The sequence below is a fragment of the Sceloporus undulatus genome, chromosome 2 (assembly GCF_019175285.1).
Source record: "Sceloporus undulatus isolate JIND9_A2432 ecotype Alabama chromosome 2, SceUnd_v1.1, whole genome shotgun sequence".
Taxonomy (NCBI): domain Eukaryota; kingdom Metazoa; phylum Chordata; class Lepidosauria; order Squamata; family Phrynosomatidae; genus Sceloporus; species Sceloporus undulatus.
The window spans coordinates 243,085,128-243,097,746 of record NC_056523.1 but is presented as its reverse complement, the minus strand read 5'-3'; the positions used below and the strand labels follow the sequence as shown (position 1 = coordinate 243,097,746).

General features: G+C 39.1%; 1 protein-coding gene across 4 annotated transcripts in view; it reads right to left on the bottom strand.

The window, feature by feature from the left end:
* TJP2 (tight junction protein 2) overlaps positions 1 to 12,619 on the bottom strand; it is a 103,970-nt gene that overhangs the window by 69,613 nt on the left and 21,738 nt on the right. For all 4 annotated transcript variants that reach the window (XM_042447247.1, XM_042447246.1, XM_042447248.1 and 1 more), the window contains one exon: positions 2,272 to 2,392. The gene's annotated coding sequence lies outside the window, so the exon portion shown is untranslated. The remainder of the gene's footprint in view (positions 1 to 2,271; positions 2,393 to 12,619) is intronic.

Here is a 12,619-nt window from a genome sequence, read left to right as displayed (position 1 = left end):
CTATAGTGTATTTTGGACCTAAGAGAACCTGCAGTTATATGGTGAGCATTTTCAAACAGTTTAGTGAGCAGAGAGTGCCAGTTATCATGGAAAACAGCTTCTCATGAAATATGAGGTCTGTTCATGATATGTGACCAGCTCAAGGCATACATTTTTCATATCTAGGCTTGCATTTTGCAAATATTATCCTGCTCCCTCCTCCATCCCAAATCCATGTCTCCTGTGCCTATTTGGGTCATTATGCTTTATTACCATTTTATGGGGTATTTTTATGCATGTCTATTCCGAAATGAGTTCAGTATAATTTTACGTCACATATACATATAATGACAACCTTTATGCCTCTTGTTTTCAGGTTTTTCCATATCAATGTTTCCTAACAGACACTTTTTTCTCCCATAATCTCTGCCTCCAGCGCTTAGCCTCAGGCAGGAATGGGCAAAATATGGCCCCTGCCCCATATGTGGACTCTTAGGGCAGTCACTTCCAAATTCTTTTTTTTTAATTGCTTTAGGGGGCTAAAAAGGTGGAGGGGAAAATTACACTTAAATAATAAACCATGCTATTCAGAGGGGCAGGATCTACCTTTTTTGGGGCTAAATCAAGATAGTGGATCAGAGTTGGCCTACCCCTGCTCCTTGGGGCAAACCCAAGATATCGCCTCCTCAGAGGAGGACATACTGAAACTTGAGAAGAAGCGAGAAAGATTAAATGAGTCCCTAAGAATCTAGAGCAGAAGGAAATGTGGTACTGACTGAGCAGACAAAAAACCTTGTAAGAATTTGAAGACGTGTAACTCCCTATTGACACCTTACCCATGCAAAAACACGTGTCTTGAGTATGAGCTGGGTTGCATCCATGTCATCAACAGTTGGGCTCCCATTCCCAATGGCTGCTAGGGGTACTGGGAGATGTAATCCAAAGTAATCTGGAGGCCACCCACTCCCCACCCCTCAGATAAACTGTTGAAAATGGAAAGCAACTTTGGATGGAGCTAGGGGGCTCTGAAGGTTCCAGATCCCACCTGATCTTGAAAGCTAGGCAGATCAACCCTGGTTAACATTTGGATGGGAGCCCATCAGGTAATACCAGGTACTGTAGGCTATATTTAGAGAAGACAGTTACAAATCATTTCTGAGTATTCCTTGGCTAAGAAAACAATATGAAATTCATGGTGTCACCATAAGTGGACAGGTGACTGAAAGACTTTGTGTGCATATGCAAATGCACACATGATATGTGCCTGCGTTCATTCACACAGACACACACAGAGTGGCCTCCTCAACTATTTGAAATATTTTGCCTAAGGCAGAGAGATGCCAGGTCAGGCTCATCAAAAGCACTGAAATTTCCAGACCAAAACTTAAGACCAAGGGATGGCCCCCGGTGATGTCATGGAGACAGGGCTTGGTGGTTTCATTAAACTTTATCCACTAAGCAGCAACCATTTGCTAACAGCTTGTTAATGAAACACACATGCACATAAACAAAAATGTCTTTCCTTGCTCAAAATTTTCTGACTTTGCAAACTGTAGTACTTGATTAGTGTCTACAGTACAGTATTTTGCAAAGTGCAGCACAGGCTCCCTGCCTGACCAGAGTCAGGTCTTCTCTCTTGCGCATAGTCCACCCCACCAAAACTGGAGAATCTGAACCCCCACCTGTTGTCCAGAAGTTATCCATGAAACCTGGGGACTTAAAGCAACATTTTGAGATTTGACAACCCTACCAAGATGTTATATCTCCATGTGAGCTTTTCTAGCTCCAGGATAAGACCATTCTGTTTCATTCATTCTTTGAAGGCTTCATTTCAATGTAGTTATATATTAGGAGTGCAATGGTACAATATGGTTTCTACACTGCAGTGTATGTGTGTGTGTTACATGCCTACAAGTCGTTTCCAACGTATGGTCATCCTCAGGGGAAGCTATCACAGGGTTTTTTGGCAAGCTTCTTCAGAAGGGTTTTTCCATTGCCATCCTCTGAGGCTGATTTGTCCAAGGTCAACCAGTGGGTTTTCAGGGCCAAGCAGGGATTTGAACCCTGGCCTCCAGAGTCATAGTCCAACACTTAAACCACTACACCACATTACACTACCACAATTTCTTGGATTTTCAAGATTACAGTTTATAGTACCATATGCTTCTGAAGGGCAAGTTTCACATCTAGATAGGATTTTAGGTAGGATTTAAATACAGTGTAACTATCATAGAAGGTGAAGTATTATGGGCTATTGACTAAAACTAATCTTATAGATCTATTAAAAGGTACCTGATGAGGAAAGACCCGTTTCAGTATTCTCAGTCTACTTCCAGTAATGCGTCTTGGGGTTGAGTTATGGTTGTGGTCCCAGGCCCACTCACAAGGAGATGGTGGTATTGTTGGTGGTTCCCTAAATTATTAATTAAAAAAAAAGAAATAGTGATAAGTTCATCCAAGCTAACTTACTTTACGTTAAGCTAGAAACACTAAAAATTTAAGATTTTGCAATTCATTTTAAACATTAACTGTCACATGAATGGCAACAAACAATTCCACAAATGACATTAAAGTAATTACTATTTGGACAGAAACCCAACAGTGTCTCTCATTGTGCTTAGCACTGTTAATTCCCATTAAGAAATGTGTTTTACAAATTAATCTGGAATAGAACAAGGCAATGGCAAACCTCCTCTGAACAAATCTTGTAAAATAAAAATCATAGGGTTCACTTTTGGGGTTGCCATAAGTCTGAAACAGCTTGAAGGCACACAACCAACAATAGAACAAAAACGGAAAACAAGCCTTTAGCCTTGATATTTCAATACAACACCTTCGTAGCAATAGACTTTCATGAAAAAATGTGCTCCTTTTGCTTTAGAAGGCTTCTGGCCCAGTAGTGGCAAGAGGAAGGCTATTTAGCTGAGATGCACAGGACATGGCAAACAAGTAATTAAACTGGAAACATTTCCTAGCCATTATCACCTGTGTTGGCCACTGAGGGAAGAGGTCTTAAAGTCAATTTTATGTGAATATGCCTTAGAAGCCTTCAAAACCCACCATATTTGGAAATACACCTGTCCCTCCACATTTGTGGCTTTGACTTTTGCGGATTTGATTATTTGTGGATTTTATTAATATGTTCTCTCTAGGAATCTCTAGGTTCTCCAGTGCAACTCTGTGGTAAACTTTAACCAAAGGTTGCACTGAAGGACCTAGAGATTCCTAGAGAGAACACTCCATTAGGCATTTTTAGCTCCTCCAGTGCAATTCTATGGTCAATGTCTGGCAGATGTTGACCATAGAGTTGCACTGGAGGACCTAGAGATTCCTAGAGAGGTATTCTCTTAGGTAAAAACATAGTGTTTTTGTTATTTGCAGTTTTTCCACATTCATGGGAGTCTTGTGCCCCTAACACCAGCCAATATGGAGGTATGAGTGTATAGTGGCTACTCATGCATTGTCCCCCCCCCCAAAAAAGGAAGAAGTAGATCACTGAAAAAGATAGAAATTTGCATTAAAATGGTATACACTACTTTATACACAGAGATATAAATTTAGAAATGATTACTATAAAGCAATACATCTCATAACAGTGGCACAACTAAAACATTTTTCTGTCTGAAGAGGAACAGCAAGTGCCATCTTCCACCCTCCATCCCTGCATATCAAGATTTATTTATTTCATTTCATTTATTTCAAGATGCATACTATTCAAAGCCAACTAAATGATTTGGCACCTGAGGCAGAAAATCCCACAAACACTCTAGTAAATCCCTCTCAGTAAAAACAAGACCATCATAAATCAAATGGCTAACAATTTGCTGTTCTTTTATACTTCACATAAGAAAGCTGCCTCATTCTGTCTAATGGCAGGGCTGGCTCTGAGCTAACCAGTCTACTGTCCAGGTGTCAGTTGTGGATAGGAAACTTCCAAGCTTTGCTGCTATCCCGCTTTATGGATCTTTATCTTTTTCTCTCTCTTTTTTTACTTCATCCTTTATTAAACCAAGTAAAAATACATCATATTACATCAAATTAGTATGGGTCTTTATTTTTAAACAAGATTTGAACAGAAAGAGGTTATGTCTTCAAACTGTAATCTGTAAAGTTCGATGCATGGCCATGATATTTTGGAAGATGGGACAGTAAGAACAAGCATCGCACTTGACAAGCATGGTTACTGGTGAGAGAAAACCACCTTGCCTGTGATTAGAGGTGCTAAGTTACTACAAATTCTGGCTCTAGAAACAGGTTCTGGACACAGGCTTAGGAGAATACTGCACTACACTGTTACAGCACTATTACTCTACGTTTACTGCTATGGCTGTCTCCTAGGGCATTCTATGGTTTGTAGTTTAGTGAGACCTAAGAGCTCTCTGGCAGATCATTCTAAATGCCCTTCCCTAAACTGCAAATCCCAGGATTCCACGGGAGGTAGCCATAGAAGTAAAAGTGGAATAGTAGCACTATAACAGTGTAATGCAGTATTCTCCCAAGCTTGTATCCAGAACCTGTTTTCAGAACCAGAATTTGAATACCATTTTGGGAAAAAAGCAGGATATAAATCCCTTAAATAAATAAATAAACCCAAAAGGTGGAATAATAGTGCTATAACAGTGTAGTGCTGCATTTGTCTCAAACATACTTTGCCACCCTGCTCTGCTTCTCTAGCACTCTTTACAGATATATAATCCCATCTTCTTAGTACAAATTGGGTCACGAGGAAGACACATTTACTCACCTCACAGACCATTCCAACCCACTAACCAATTCCCCTCAGCCACCTAGCTTGTTCTGCTAGCCCCAAGCTTACCAGGTACTTCCCCTGGACATGTGTCAGTTAATTCCAGCTCTTAATTAATTCCAGACCTGCCAGCTATGCTTATCTGTCTCAGTGGAGCTTTGTGCCCTGCTCCCTCTCAATCCCTGTCCATCCACTCATCATATATAACTGCCACTGAAAGGATAATTCGAGTCCTGGTGTACTCTGTCATGGAAGGATAACTGAAAGACCTGCTGGAGACCGCTCATCTTTTCCTGGCCACACCTTGAATAGAACTGGGCTACACCAAGCAAACAAAAATCTTTCAGCCTTTGTGACTATGGCAGAAAAGAATAAAAGGAGGAAAGAAAGCCTATTTCTACATCTCTGATCAATTCTTCCTCCCATTTCACAAGACAGAGATAAGAAAGTATGATGATGACATTGGCAGAAGGGTACTTCAATATTATTTTTTAAAATATCTTCACTCGTTTATTTGCTTTCTCACAATTAATTCCTCATTACTTTTGCCCTGAAGAACAAACTTACAAAGGAAATGAGTCACCATACGCATTCATGGGACACACCAAATAATCTGTGCCAAAAAACCCTACCATTCTATACATTATGAACATCAACCAGTGTAGTACAAATGTGTTGAATGCTAATTTGCTTATTCTCTCTACATAATTTATTCTAAAATCCAAATATTCTGCCAAGAAATTATGTTACTGTAGGAAATGAAAAGTGGAACATCACTGAATAGTAACAATTAATGAGGTATAGACAGACTTTAATCTACACTCTATGCTACATGTGTATTTTTCAACACGGTCTGCAAAATAGAAATTGCTAAAAGCTTATTTTAAGTAAGATCACTAACCTAAAGCATGCACTGGACTGAATACTAGACCGTACACTGCAGAAAACAAATGCATTCACCCTTTTTTTTGTCTTCAGTAGTAGACCAAGATTTTCAGCTGAGTCAAGAGACAAACATTTCCTGACGGTTTGTTTTCTTCCAGCCTGTTGCCTCTCCCAAGGTACATTCCATTTCAAGGAAGGGTAGATTTTAACCAGGAGGATACAACAGCTGCCTATATTTTTCCTCCTTTCAAAGTGTTACTGTTCTATACGTGTACATTTTATTGGTACCGTGTGGACATACCACCTCACTGTTTCAGGAAGAGTAAACCTCAGTGAGGTTAATGGGATTTAATTCTGAACAGGTATGTTTTGCTAAGCAAAGATCAGGAGGAGGAAATGGACTCACACCCCAAACCCCACAGCCTTTATTATAGGCTACAGTTTATTTTATTTTTATCAGTGGTAGTTATTTAGAATATGTAGGCTATAATTTATAGAAGCATACTAAATAAAACCCATGTACAAGCCACCAATTAACTGATAAAAACAAAAGGAATGGGAGGCATTTTGGATTGTGAAACTCAGAAAACACCAATAGTGTGCCCTTTTTTCCTTCAGGTTATAGCATGCTTTCCAAAAATACATTTTGCTGTTGTTGCTGTGTGCCTTCAAGTCCTTTCTGACTTATGGCAACCCTAAGGCGAACCTATCACAGGGTTTTCTTGGCAAGATTTGTTCAGAGGTTTGCCACTGCCTTCTCCTGAGGCTAAGAGTGTGTAACTTGCCCATGGTCACCCAGTGGGTTTCAGGGCCAAGCGCAAAATCAAATCCTGGTCTCCAGAGTCATAGTCCAATCTCAAACCACTATGCCACACTGACTCTCACAAAATACATTCTTAAATAAAGTTTTGCATTGTTTTTGTGCTTACTCATGCCTCTTACCAAATATCTCATTAGTGTTAACATTTGGTTAAGTTTGGTCCATATCACACTAAACTATTGTAGCACTATATTCCACTCTAATTGCCATGGCAACATCCTGTGGAATTCTGGGATCTGTAGTTTAGTGAGACCCAAGGTTTCTGGGACTGAGAATTCTAAATGCCTCTCCCTTAACTGCAAATCGCAGGATTCCTTAGGATGTTGGATGGGAGACAGCCAAAGAATACGAGGTAATCTAAGCTAGGCAATGGCAAACTGTCTGAGTATTCCTTGGCTAAGAAAACCATATGAAATTAATGGAGTCACCATAGTTTAAAGATGACTAGGGTCCAAAACACACTGCAGAAATAATCCAGTTTGAATCCTGTGAATTGTAGTTTGCTCTGGTACCAGATGTCTCTGACAGTTCCCAGAATTCCCTAGCATTGAGCCAAATTAGTTAAAGCAGTCTCAAACTAGATTATTTCTGCAGTGTGTTTCAGACCCTGGTCGTACAAATACATGTTACCTCTTCTGACACTTGGACTGAGGACTGTATAATTACAGGCTTTAGAAATAAAGTTTAATAATAATAATAATAACTGGGAATAATTTGTGACTAATCCAGTTTGAGAATGCTTTAACTAATTTGGCTCAACGCTAGGGAAGGCAATTTAGCTCAATTGCCAGGAGAAGACAATGGCAAATCTAGAACAAAAATTACAACACTAAGTAAAATAAGATGTAAAACTTTTTTTTCAAATTGGAAAAATTTAGACAGAATGCAGGATCCAGTTTTTCTCTGAATCTAAGTTCCCTGGATGTATAATTTTAATTTTGTTGTAGCATTAACCACACACACTTTTCTTTATTCTTAAAATATAATAGGCGTATGTAAAGTAGCATACTGAATGTTGGGTTTGTCTTTGGGTGATGCAGATTCAAATCCCCACTTGTGCTACTCTGCATGTTGCCTCAGGGCTATTCTGAGATAAACAAGATTACTGCAATTAACTTTGTACAGCAAGTAGTACCACAGAAACAATTTTTAAAATCTCTGTAGAACAAAGAGTTTCATAAACACAGTCATTATTGCTCACTTCTCCTCAAAGAAAATAGAAGCGTTGCTACTATTTATTAACAGTAATTAATGGCTGCAAGTCTTTTCAGTGACATTTGTCATGGTAAGTTTAAATCCTAGGTGTGTAGCTAAAAACATATGTAGGTCTTTGGTAAAGCAAATACTTTCCACTAAGGCAACACATAGCTGATCTGTGAACTACACCAGGAATGGGGAACGCATAGTCCACTAGATGTTCTACTGTAGTTCTCATCATGCCTCATCCTTGGGTATGCTCAATAGGGCTGATAGAAGTTGCAGTCTAACAACATTTTAAGGGCCACACATTCCCTGTTCCTGGTCTGAAGTGGTGCAATAGGGGATTTAAATACAGTTATCAACCCTCCAGATTTGGTGTGGAGTCCAGGAGTTGACCTCAATCTCCTCTATACTCCAGTACTGGAATTGTGACAAGTCACTGTCCTCTCAAGAGGACCAAGCATGAAGGTTCAGAAGATACAAATGACATGAGGTTAACAGACAGTAAAGAGAAGGGAAAATGGTGGAAATTAGTTTTGTGTAAATATTGCAAAATGAGATTAGGAGCAGAAACATCCAGGAGAAACAGAGAGTAGGACTGAGTACTGTATTCAAGAACAGCTCCCTGTATCTCTTTGTAGCGAAACCTGTTGCAAATGTGCTGAGCTAGGAGAAGGGCTCCCTGCACTATGCTTTTCAGTTATTTTTTTTATTTCTTATATTTAAATTGATACATTAAAATCTTAACATACTGTGATGATGAAGAACCTTCAGACAGTAAGACAAGTTTGCTCCCCCCCAAAATGGTGTTTTGCAGCTTAAATGATAAATGGTCCAAGGAAGATGGATGGAGAAACCAACCTCACAAAACCAGTATTGATACAAAAGAATGAATTCTATGCTGCCAGGGGTCTTCAGTAAAGTATGAGCGGGGGGAAAAGTCAAGGGGAAGCCATGCTGAAATCGTAAGAGACCAGGAATGAGAAAACTGACAAAAGAAGAAAGAGAGAAATTTCATAATTTGTTATCAACATCCCCTGAATCAGGAAACACTGTCTGATGGAGAGCAGGTTTACCACATATTTCTCACCATTTAAGTTACACACGACAAGACTGTGCAGAGAAATGCTTCAAAAAATATTGCCAATTCTAACATTATTCCTCCCATCCTACAGATGGATAAAAATACCAACATAGCAAAAATGATTTTTGCACCAAAGCCACAAGAAATGTTGCTTAAGGTCATACTTTTCTTTTCAGTTGGGTCTGACATCTCCAAGAATGGACACAATAAATTATTTCCATTATTTGCACTTTGTTTTTCTCTAGCAAAGGGAACAAATCATGGATTGCTTGATATTTACAGTGAAAATTGTGAAATTTGCAGATGACACCAAATTAGGGGGAATAGCTAATACCCCAGAGGACAGGATCAAGATTCAAAATGACCTGAATAGACTAGAAAGCTGGGCCAAAGCTAACAAAATGAAATTCAACACGGAGAAATGTATGGTATTGCACTTAGGGCGGAAAAATAAAATGCACAAATATAGGATTGGGGACACCTGGCTGAACGAAACTACGTGTGAAAGGGATGTAGGAGTCCAAGTAGACCACAAGTTGAACATGAGTGAACAGTGTGATGCGGCAGCTAAAAAGGCCAATGCAATTTTAGGCTGCATCAATAAAAGTATAGTGTCTAGATCAAGAGAAGTAATAGTGCCACTGTATTCTGCTTTGGTCAGGCCCCACCTAGAATATTGTGTCCAGTTCTGGGCACCACAATTCAGAAAGGACATTGACAAACTGGAGCGTGTCCAAAGGAGGACGACAAAAATGGTGAAAGGTCTGGAAACTGTGCCCTATGAGGAACGACTTAGGGAGCTGGGGATGGTTCACCTGGAGAAAAGAAGGTTAAGAGGTGATATGATAGCCCTGTTTAAATATTTGAAGGGATGTCATATTGAGGAGGGAACAAGCTTGTTTTCTTCTGCTCCAGAGAACAGAACCCGGAACAATGGATGCAAGCTCCAGGAAAAGAGATTCCACCTGAACATTAGGAGGAACTTCCTGACAGTAAGGGCTGTTCGACAATGGAATGCACTCCCTCAGAGGGTGATAGAGTCTCCTTCCTTGGAGGTCTTTAAACAGAGGCTGGATGGCCATCTGTCGGGGATGCTTTGATTTGGATTTCCTGCATGGCAGGGGGTTGGACTGGATGGCCCTTGTGGTCTCTTCCAACTTTACGATTCTATGATTCTATGTGGAGGTCACTATTCTCTAACATTCTATAGAATGGTCTCAGCATTAGCAGTGTTTCTATGAAGCTTGGGTCCAATTATATTTAGATCCTTTTTAAAAAAAATGTTGACTGATGAACATTACTTTGGAAAGTTAGAGCCTAAGACACTTAGAAAAATATAAAAGGGCTAAAATGTTACTCATCCACTGGTGAACAAATCAAACACTGAGGTTAATGTACTGTATCTGAGGTGCAACTACATACAGAATGTAAGCCATATGGACTACTTCAGATTTGTTTCCCACAGTCTGCTCGTACATACTATAAAACTATTCCAGAAATTAATCCACACTGCTCTGAACTGCAACCAAAAAAGAGAAGATTTTCTAATTACACAATTCCACAGCATGTGCATCTACAGTGAAACTGCAGGTAACACCCAAGTCACAAAAGGTGAGCAGAGTGTGATTAGCAGATTCCAAAGTAGGAGAGGCCATCCCTTACCTCACATGAGTCAGAATTTCAATGTGTTTTACTTGTACAGTCCCTATCACTTTAGGCACTTGCTAAAAATGGCTAGGATCCAAAGCACCACACATCTATCCATGTACAAGAGGTGGGATTTTCAGTTCATTATTCTGTAGATAGACCATTACTCCTAAAATTCTATTAAATTTTTGGCTTGAAGTCATGAGCAAAAACATCAGCAGGAACAAAAATAGTTGCTGCTGCAGCAGCAACAACCCATATACTGTATGCACACAAACCCATACAAGCGCAAAAAAGATACAATTATTTTATTTATATCCCACTTTGTTCCAGCACAAAGACACAAGGTAGATTACAGAAATTAAAATAAGATATAGATAAAAGCTCATATCAAACTGTATACAGACAAATTGGCCCTTCTGGAGCCTGGCATCATAAAAGAGAAACAACACCGTGCTTCCATTTCAAATATGCTGTTGTTTTGCAATAAATCACTTTTAAAAAAAATCATGCCTTTAGTCATCTAGGTCATGAAGATCTGCTTTCATGCATGCATACACACCTTTATTGTTTGATTAATGCTTGCTGAAAGTCAGGGGAACATGTGATTCTGAAGCACAAAAAAGTACAATAGTTTTTGGAAACAATAACAAAATAAGCTATTTGGTCACACTGGTTGTTAAGCCATAGCACCTATTGCTGGGTTGGATATATAAGATTTGATCAAAAGTCTTCTTGAGGCATGATTCGACTTATACTGAATCACAATATCCCCTCATTCGTAATGCAATGATTCCAAGTTGCCAATGTATAACATGTAAATTTATTCCCACCTCTACCATAAAAGTGAAAACTGGAAAGAAAAGGGGGACATTAGTTGCAGTGTAAAGGCATGGAAAATATCCACACACAAACGTCCATGTGCTGTGGGCTTATGATGCACATGTGGTGTGTGTGTGTGTTTTACGTTTATCTCAGAATGCAAAAATATAATATATAGAAGTTTGCTTTTTTGTGAGGGCAGAGGAGACCCTAAGCAAGTTCAATTTGCCTTTTTCACCAGTATGAAAACCTTTTCTGTTTCCAGCACAACCATTAAAAGTGTGAGGAGCAGAAAAAGTAATCATGGAACAATCCATTACATTCCCACTTGATCTGCCCTTGCTCCAAGTCTGAATGGGCTTATCTACTAAGTTCATGTTTTTAAAAAGTTTACACAGAGGCTTAAATGTTATTACTGACCATGCCTCCGATTTATCCCGGCCATCCATATGCCAGCCAAAAACACCATATATACACACTATCAAGAAAACTACATGCAGTTCTTGCAGCTTCCTAATTAATAATTTCTCCCATTTGCAGGTAATGCATACAGCTACCTTACACATGGTTTCACAGAGTCAATATTTCCCTTTACAATTACTCATTTACCCAATGTGTAACTTACCCTGGATGCTGCCAAAGATTTGCATGTCGGACCACAGGTAACAATTCTCTCTTATTAAGGGGAGTGATCCCAATTGCAGCTTCAAGAATGGTTATGTATTTCTTGTACTTCATCCTGCCTCTTTCAATGCACCGCTTAAGAAAGTTACCACCTGTGTCTGGATGCAGCATTGGATATCATCTGGCCCCAACAACCTGACTGAACTACAGTGCTGTTTTTCAAAATGGGTAACACACTTTGCAGGCTAGAGTTATAAAAATAACTTTTGCAAAAGGAGTTTAAAAAACCAAACAAATTCCTGACAGATTCCCCTGAAACGTCATCATTACATAATTCCAGCGATCTTTGAATAAAACACTAATGAAAATGAGTCAAGAGACAATCATGGTCTAAGCCTGCCTGATAATGTACACTCTCCAATTTACTAATCCTCTGCTAAATCTCCAAGGCTTATAATCTCCCAAGTACTAATGGAGTAGCAGGTGACTCGTCTTTCAATTCAAGTTGAGGGCTGCTAAAGATTTTTTTGTTAAACTTTATATATGGCATTAAATACTGCAAGATATAAAGAATCCTACCTTCCCAATTGTTGTGAGCCACACCAATTATATTGCAAAAAAATTAAGAAAGACAAAAGAAAAGGAAGTGGTATATAAAAACAAAAACAGAAATTTTGCAGGAACTGGAAAATTGCTATCTAAATTGATTTGCATAGAATTAAGCAAAACAACTGCATTCATTTACAGTGGGCCTTGTAAACAGACACTCTCTTGCTTGGCTATAACAGACCGATTGGGTAAGGCAGGAAAA